General features: G+C 50.9%; 1 pseudogene; it reads right to left on the bottom strand.

Annotated features, from left to right (window-relative positions):
• Window positions 1–2796: 2796 nt before the first annotated feature.
• Window positions 2797–5793, bottom strand: LOC138848113 (RNA-binding protein with serine-rich domain 1-like; annotated as a pseudogene).
• Window positions 5794–7145: the final 1352 nt, after the last annotated feature.

The raw sequence follows: 7145 nt of genomic DNA, 5'->3' as shown, positions 1-7145 counted from the left end.
GGGAGGCATAACCCCCTGAATGGGAGCTTGGGCCTCTGCTGTGGGCACCACCCCCACTCTGTTCCAGCCGCACTGGCCTCCTGGCTCCGTGCTAGCCCAGGGCCTTTACCCAGGCCCTGCCCTCAGCCCCCTTTTCTCTTTGCCCATTTCGTCAACTGCCGGGTCTCAACTCTGAGGCTACGCAGGCCCATGCGGGCACCTGCCCCCGGCCACCCCCACCTGCCCTTCTCTTGACCACCTGAGACGGGGCCGGGATACAGTAGGCGCATGATAAATGCTGGCCAAGGGGAGACCAAGAGTTGAAGCTGACCATGAACTCAGCACCAGGGACTGGGGACCACCACTCCTGCCCGGCAGCTGCAGGGGACAGGGCCCCGGTGCCACGGCCATGAGACCCAGGCCGCTTCCCAGAGTGGGCCGCAGGCTCTGAATCCCCAGGTAGAGGCCCGGGCTTCTTCCGGCCCCAAGTCAGGCCTGGAATCTCTCCCTCCCCCATGGCGGGGGTCACAGCCCCGAGGGCCACAGCCTGGACCCCTAGAAGCTTCCAGAAGGGCGCCCAAGCTTAGTGGAGCTGCCCCAGCCCTGCCCTACGCGGCCACCCCCGGCCCTGCCTGGAGCCCCTGGGGCCACCTGCCCACAGCCCCCCCCCCCCGGGGGGCACAGGGGCCCGGCCGAGCCGGCCACACAGCTCCGGGGCCACGACGCTGGCCCACGTGGGCCCGGTGCCCACTCACCATCCACCACATCTTGGCTGTCATGTCCTAGCCCAGCTGCCACTTCACCACATCCTCGCCGGCCTTGCTGGGCACCTGGGCGCCTGGGCGCCTACATGCTGGGGCGGGGAGCCGCCGACCCTACCCCCGCCCCGCCGTGGGCTTGGAGCACTCGACCCCCATGGCCTGGGACCATTGGAACTGGAGGGGGAGAGGAAGAGAGATGGAGAGGGCAGCTGCGATGGGAGCTCAGGCGAGTGGCCACCCATGGCACCCTGCTGCAGGGGCAGCCGCAGCTCTGATTGGGAGCAGCCCCCTGCCCCCGTCCCTGGGAGGAGCAGCTGCTCCCAGCCCCACCGCCCGCTCCTCAGCTCCTGTGCCTGGCCTGGCGCGCAGGGCCCACGGAGCAGCGGGACCCCTCCCACCACCTCCCAAGGCCCCTTCCTGGAGCCCGAGGGCTGGGGCCGCGGCCGGGGGAGGGGGCGCCCTCCGTGCAGGGAGGAGGGTCCAGGGCCCCGGGCTGCGGGCGCTGGGATGGCTGTGCACGCATGAGGCGCCAAGGGTGCGCTCGGCCTGCAGGGCAGGACCTCGGGGGACCCCGGGGGGCTCTGGGGCGACCACGGGGCTTGGGGGGAGCTGGGGGCCAGAGGCGCCCCCTGCTCCAATGCCCACCCCGCGACGCGTCTCCCCCAGGACGGGCACCTCCTCCCTCTCGGGCCCGGGGCTCCAGAGCCCGCCCGGGGGCCCAGCAGGCAGCGGAGGCCGGAGAGGGAGGAGCCGCCCGGCCAGCACCTAGCCCCGCACCTGGCCCGGTACCCGGCCCCGCGAAGTAAAGCTGCGGGCGTGGGGCTGGTGCCTGCGACAGCGGGACGCAGCGCTTGCGGGACCCATTGAGGAGGCCCGGCCCCCAGCCGTCATTTGCCTTCGAGCCTCCTGGTCGCTGCGCATGATGACCCCAGGGCTTTGCGGGCTGGGGGAGGCAGGGCCGGGGCGAGAAGCGGACGCGGTGGGTGGGAGAGGAAGGGGAGAAAGGCGGAGGCAGCGGCCCACCTCCCCCTCGGCACATTTTCCTCCCGTGGAGGCCGCGGCCCAGCGGCAGGGCTGGGCAGAGCTAGGACGCCAGCCCAGGGCCTCGCCCGCGCTGCGCTGCACATTGGCCGGGGAGACCGCGAGCGTTTCCTGGCGGGGGAGGCGGGCTGCCCCCCAACTCCGCGGCCTGAAGCCCTCGAGGGGCGGAATCCACGAACCCGGGCGGAGCCTCTGGGCTGCACTCAGGGCCCGGGGTTCGAACAGCACCCGGACCGAACGCGGGCCCAGAGCAGAGTGCAGGGCGAGCGGAGGAGGTTTGATTAAAGAGGCAATGGCTCTGGGAGCCTGCAGAGCCGCATTCCACGTGGGTGCGGGTTCGAGTCCCGGCCGCTCCATTTCCGATCCAGCTCTGCTGTGGCCTGGGAGAGCAGTGTAGGATGGCCCGGGTCCTTGGGCCCCTATACCTGCGTGGGAGACCGGATGGAGCTCCTGGCTCCTGATCTGCGCGGCCATCTGGGGAGTGACCCAGCGGGTGGAAGACCTCTCTCTCTGTCTCTGTCTCTCTGTTTCTCTCTCTCTTTCTCTCAATTCCCACTTTCAAATCAATCACTCTTTAAAAAGTCAGATCATGTCAGCACAGTGCGCTGGCCGCATTGCGCTGGCTGCGGCGGCCATTGGAGGGTGAACCAACGGCAAAGGAAGACCTTTCTCTCTGTCTCTCTCTCTCACTGTCCACTCTGCCTGTCAAATAAATAAATAAATAAACTCTTTAAAATGTCAGATCATGGCCAACAATTCCCAGCCACAGACCCCAGAAGCTGCGGAAACGCGGACAGCAAGGCTAGAGAGAAACTTCTGGGGGTGGGGGTGGGGGTGGAGAGGCCGTGGGGGGCACTTAGTGGGGGGAGGGGGCTGTCCCGGGACCGCAGCTCCCTCCCAACCAGGGCCCTACCCAGACCCAGAGCCCGCAGGGAGGTGGGGGGGTGACCGCGGCCAGACAGGATGGGGGAGGGGCGGGGCGGGGGCAGGTGGGCAGCGAGCTGGGGCAGGGGGTTCCTCCCCACCCCGCCTCCGGCTGAGGGCTTCTCTGGGGAGGGCAGCGCCCGTGGTGTTGTGCGGGGATTGGCTTCCTTGGCACTCAGGCGGGCGTGGGGCTGGAGCCGATGTGGCCAGGGCCCAGCAGCTGGCCTCTCTCTCCCTGGCTCAGGACCCTCTGGATGGTGGCCCCCCCATGACCACAGCCCCGCAGCTGGCTCTGCTCAGCCTCAGCCGGGGCACGGACACCTGGCCCTTTAAGGAAATGCTGCCGGGACAGCTAGAAGTCACACTGGCACTCATGATGTTGGCATTATGGATGGTGGTTTAACCTGCTATACCATGATGATGGTCTTTTATCCTGCCCTCTTGCTAGGTGACAGACATTGTGGTTCTGCCAGGCACACTTACAACAGTGGGAACAAAGTTCTCTTCACTTACACTGTCAACATCTATTTCCCAAAGTATCCTTAGCAGGGATTAATCTGAAGCATCACAAAGTCTAATGACAAAGGATATTTTTTTCATTTAAAAATGTTATTTTGATAATATATTAACAAGTAATGACTCCCCTATGTAATCCCACTTAGATGTCTCCTTTTCTCCTCAGATTCTAGAATTTTCAGAGTAGCTATTAGTTTTGCTGATGGAATGACTAAAATGATCTGAAAGGAAAACAATACAGTGTTCTATTGGAGCTACATCATTGTGACATCTTTTTTAAAAGACTTATTTATTTGAAAATCAGAAGCGATACAAGGAGAGGGGAGGCAGAGAGGGAGAGCGAGGTCTTCCATCCACTGATCCATTCCCCAATTGGCTATAACGGATTGGAGCTGCACTGATCCGAAGCCAGCAGCCAGGAGCTTCTTCCAGGTCTCTCGTGTGTGCAGGGGCTCAAGAATATGGGCCATCCACAACTGCTTTTGTGTCACTTGAACACTCTCTACATCCACTGCTTTGTTATCACATATATGACAGGCATGTCAATCATTTTAATCTTCCCGTAGGTGGAAAATATCTCCATGATGTGGTCCTTGGTCATGTTCCTGGTGAGCCTCCCAATGTGCACTTTGGTGGGTTTAGGGGATGCATTCCATCTTTTCCTTTGCTTTCCATCTCTTTAAGGTGGTTTTGATTTGGAGCCCAAGTGCCTTCTGTTGTGCCTGCATCAGGAGGCGCTCCAGGAGCCAGAGGAACGGCTGGAGCTGGAGATGAGGAGTGGCTTAAAGCCGAGGAGGAGCTGGAGCCCTTGCTGGTGCTGGAGCCCAAGCTGGAGCTGCAGCTGGAAGGAGACCTGGTGCTGCTGCTACCGCTGGAAGCGCTGTGCCGCTTTCGCGCCTGGTCCTGGCCGGGGTCCTTCTCACTGGACTCCTTGGTGGCCCTTTTATCTTTAGAGCAGTCCTTAGACTTCTCATCAGAGCGGTCTTTTTATTATTTTCTTTGACTCCTAGCAAGCTCTTCTTTTTCACTCCTGATAAATCCATTCTGCCCTTCTGAGGTGCTCAAAGCAGCAATGGTGGCCACGCTTTTCTGAACTTCCACTTCTAACTCAATTCTGAGAAACGATCCCTAATTGATTGCAATTTGTGCCAAAGAACAGCATCTTCGCACCACCACCACCTCCTCCCGCTCTCATGGGCCGCTCAACATAAACATCTTTAAAATGAAATGTCCGTAAGATTTTTCATGTGTTTTTAATTACTTCAAACGCTACATGGAGAAATGAAATATCCATGAGAATATAAAAGTCAAGAAATGTATGAATGATTACCTGACTCAGAATTCTGCTAATTCAGTGCACCTTTAATCTAAGCATGATAAATAAAAACAATAGAAATGCAACAAAAATCTAATTCAATGTAGAACTACTTGGAAATGATGCTTGAATTACATTCCATACCCTCTCTTAAAATATACAAAAGCTGAATAATAATTATTTTCTTATTGTTATTGCCTATATAAATGTCTTACATTCAATTGTCATATAACTGCCACCAGTACATTTAATGTAGTTTTGTGCTATTATTAATAATAATAATTATTAATCACCATATAGCTGGCACTTACCTGAATGTCTGGATAGTGAGCATGCAATGTATAATAATGGTTAACTAGAAAATTGGTTGAGTATCTAGTACTCTTATAAGTTCACTCAAATGTTTCCCAAAGAGCTTCACCCTTTATGAAAATTTTTTTAACATTTAGTAAGTCATTTATTTGTAAATCAATAAATAATATATGCACATGAAACTTAAACATTTAAACAATCAAGACTATATTGGTAATCCGGAAGCACGCAGAATGACTCCATGTGCAGAGCTGAATGTTATGTGAACAGCAACTGCTGCACAGGTATATCCTAACACACCATCTATCATCTCATTTGTACTACCAACTTTCAGAATGAATGTATACAGCTCTAGCTGAAAAATTACAAATCACAAATTAATAAAGTTTCGTGGTATTTGAAGACCAAAGATAAAGTACTGCCAATCGCTTCCCACCTAGATATGCACATGGAATCATGATGTATGTGACCTTTGCTTATAAAGCTTATACCAACAATGTTCTGTTAGAATCAGCTACACAAATTATCCCTCAGTTCTAAAATTTAGTTAGTTCAGTTGGTTTTATAGCCCTCATCTGAATATGCACAACTGTCAAATATAGGAGAAAAACACTGGGATCTTAAGCCAACAGTTATTTTAGTATTTGGTGGAGACTCATACTTAACCATAATAAATTAATCTACAGTTTGAGAGAATTTCATAATCCCGTGTTCTGACCCTGTCATTCTTAGAAGGAACAGAATGAATAAATTCTGCATAACTTGTAAGTTGCAATCTTCCCAGCTAGTTTTAAAATGAATAGTTCTGTTTACCAAGTTTCTGAATTCATTAGTTTCTAAAACTGGTCTGAAACCTAGGCAACTACCAGGAACCATGTAACCCAGCCCAAGAAGATCATTCAAAGTGTCTCAGAATTCTTTCCAACCCTTTATGAAAATTTAATGTAATGTTTATTAATTTAAGTAGTCATCAATGAATAAGTCAAATGGAGTGTTTCATATGAAGTCAAAAGCATCACTTTTATACACATATTACAGAATATTTATGCAGTAACACTTGACTAACTAGAATTTATTGTAGTTGTATTTGAATTTTTAGAAATAAGATCTATTAAGGAGTCTTTTCATACACAAATGCCAATATCAACAGTTACATTTAAAAAAATCTTCTAATTTCAAAGAAGCAAAAAGCTGGTATTTTGATCATGCAAAGATCAGCAAGTGGATAAATTAGCTCTATTATGATACATCATACATGAAAAGCCTGAATTTTACAAATGTCAAACCCCAAAATTACTTAGTACTACAAAGTCATGCCACTGTTTTACACTAATTCTACTAAAAATAATAAAGTTACATATAGTATCAGAAAATTTCTTAATGAGGGCAGAATTTTTTTTACACTATTGGCAGGGCACTCATCCTCCTGATGGGGGACTCCTATGTATTTCTGGAGAGCTTTCCCAGACTTATTTCCAATTTATGCACTTAACGAAAGGCACAAGAAGTTTTACTTTAGAAGTTCTTCATGTTTACACCAAATGGATTGGCCACCCTCAAAAAGATCAGTACTCTGGTTTCTTCATATCAATGTTAAACTTTCAAAAATACAACCTTATCCTATCCAATCCTTCTTGATAATTGAGTGTTCTCTCACTGTCACACTTTTAATTACAAGAGCTTTTGTGTTTGTGTCTCAAAACTATCAGTTTGACCCTTAATAATAAGATAACTGGGTCATTCAAAAAAACATACTGAACCACAACCATATGGATTCAGGAAAATGTTCTGGTTTTGCTCCATCGAAGTGATAGCTAATGTTCATGATATTTCCAAACAATACGATTCCTTGGGTCTTTGTATGATCATCTAAGTGATCTAAATTTAAATTTAAATGATTTAAATCCAGAAGACTTGCATGTTCTTGACCTTTTAGTTCTTGTTTAGAAGGGGCCAAATTAGCTGATTTTAAGAGAATAATGTTTCTTTTTTCTCCTCCATACAGTGGATCCCTTCTCTCACCATTGCTATTTAACATAGTCCTGCTACTTTTAGCCACAGCCACTAGGCAATAAAAAGAAACCAAATTGATACAAATTAGAAAAGAGGAATCCAAACTACCCCTATTTGATGACATGGTTCTATATATAGAGGATCCAAAAGACTGCACTGAGAGTTTGGTAGAGTGGCAGGATATAAAATCAACACACAAAATTCAATAACCTTTGCATTCAACCACAATACCAGGGCCAGTGCTGTGGCAAAGCAGGTAAAGCCACTTTCTGCAGTGCCGGCAT

Source organism: Oryctolagus cuniculus, unplaced genomic scaffold (assembly GCF_964237555.1).
Source record: "Oryctolagus cuniculus unplaced genomic scaffold, mOryCun1.1 SCAFFOLD_89, whole genome shotgun sequence".
Classification (NCBI taxonomy): domain Eukaryota; kingdom Metazoa; phylum Chordata; class Mammalia; order Lagomorpha; family Leporidae; genus Oryctolagus; species Oryctolagus cuniculus.
Note: the sequence above shows the minus strand (reverse complement) of the source record. Positions and strands in the feature narration are given on the sequence as shown.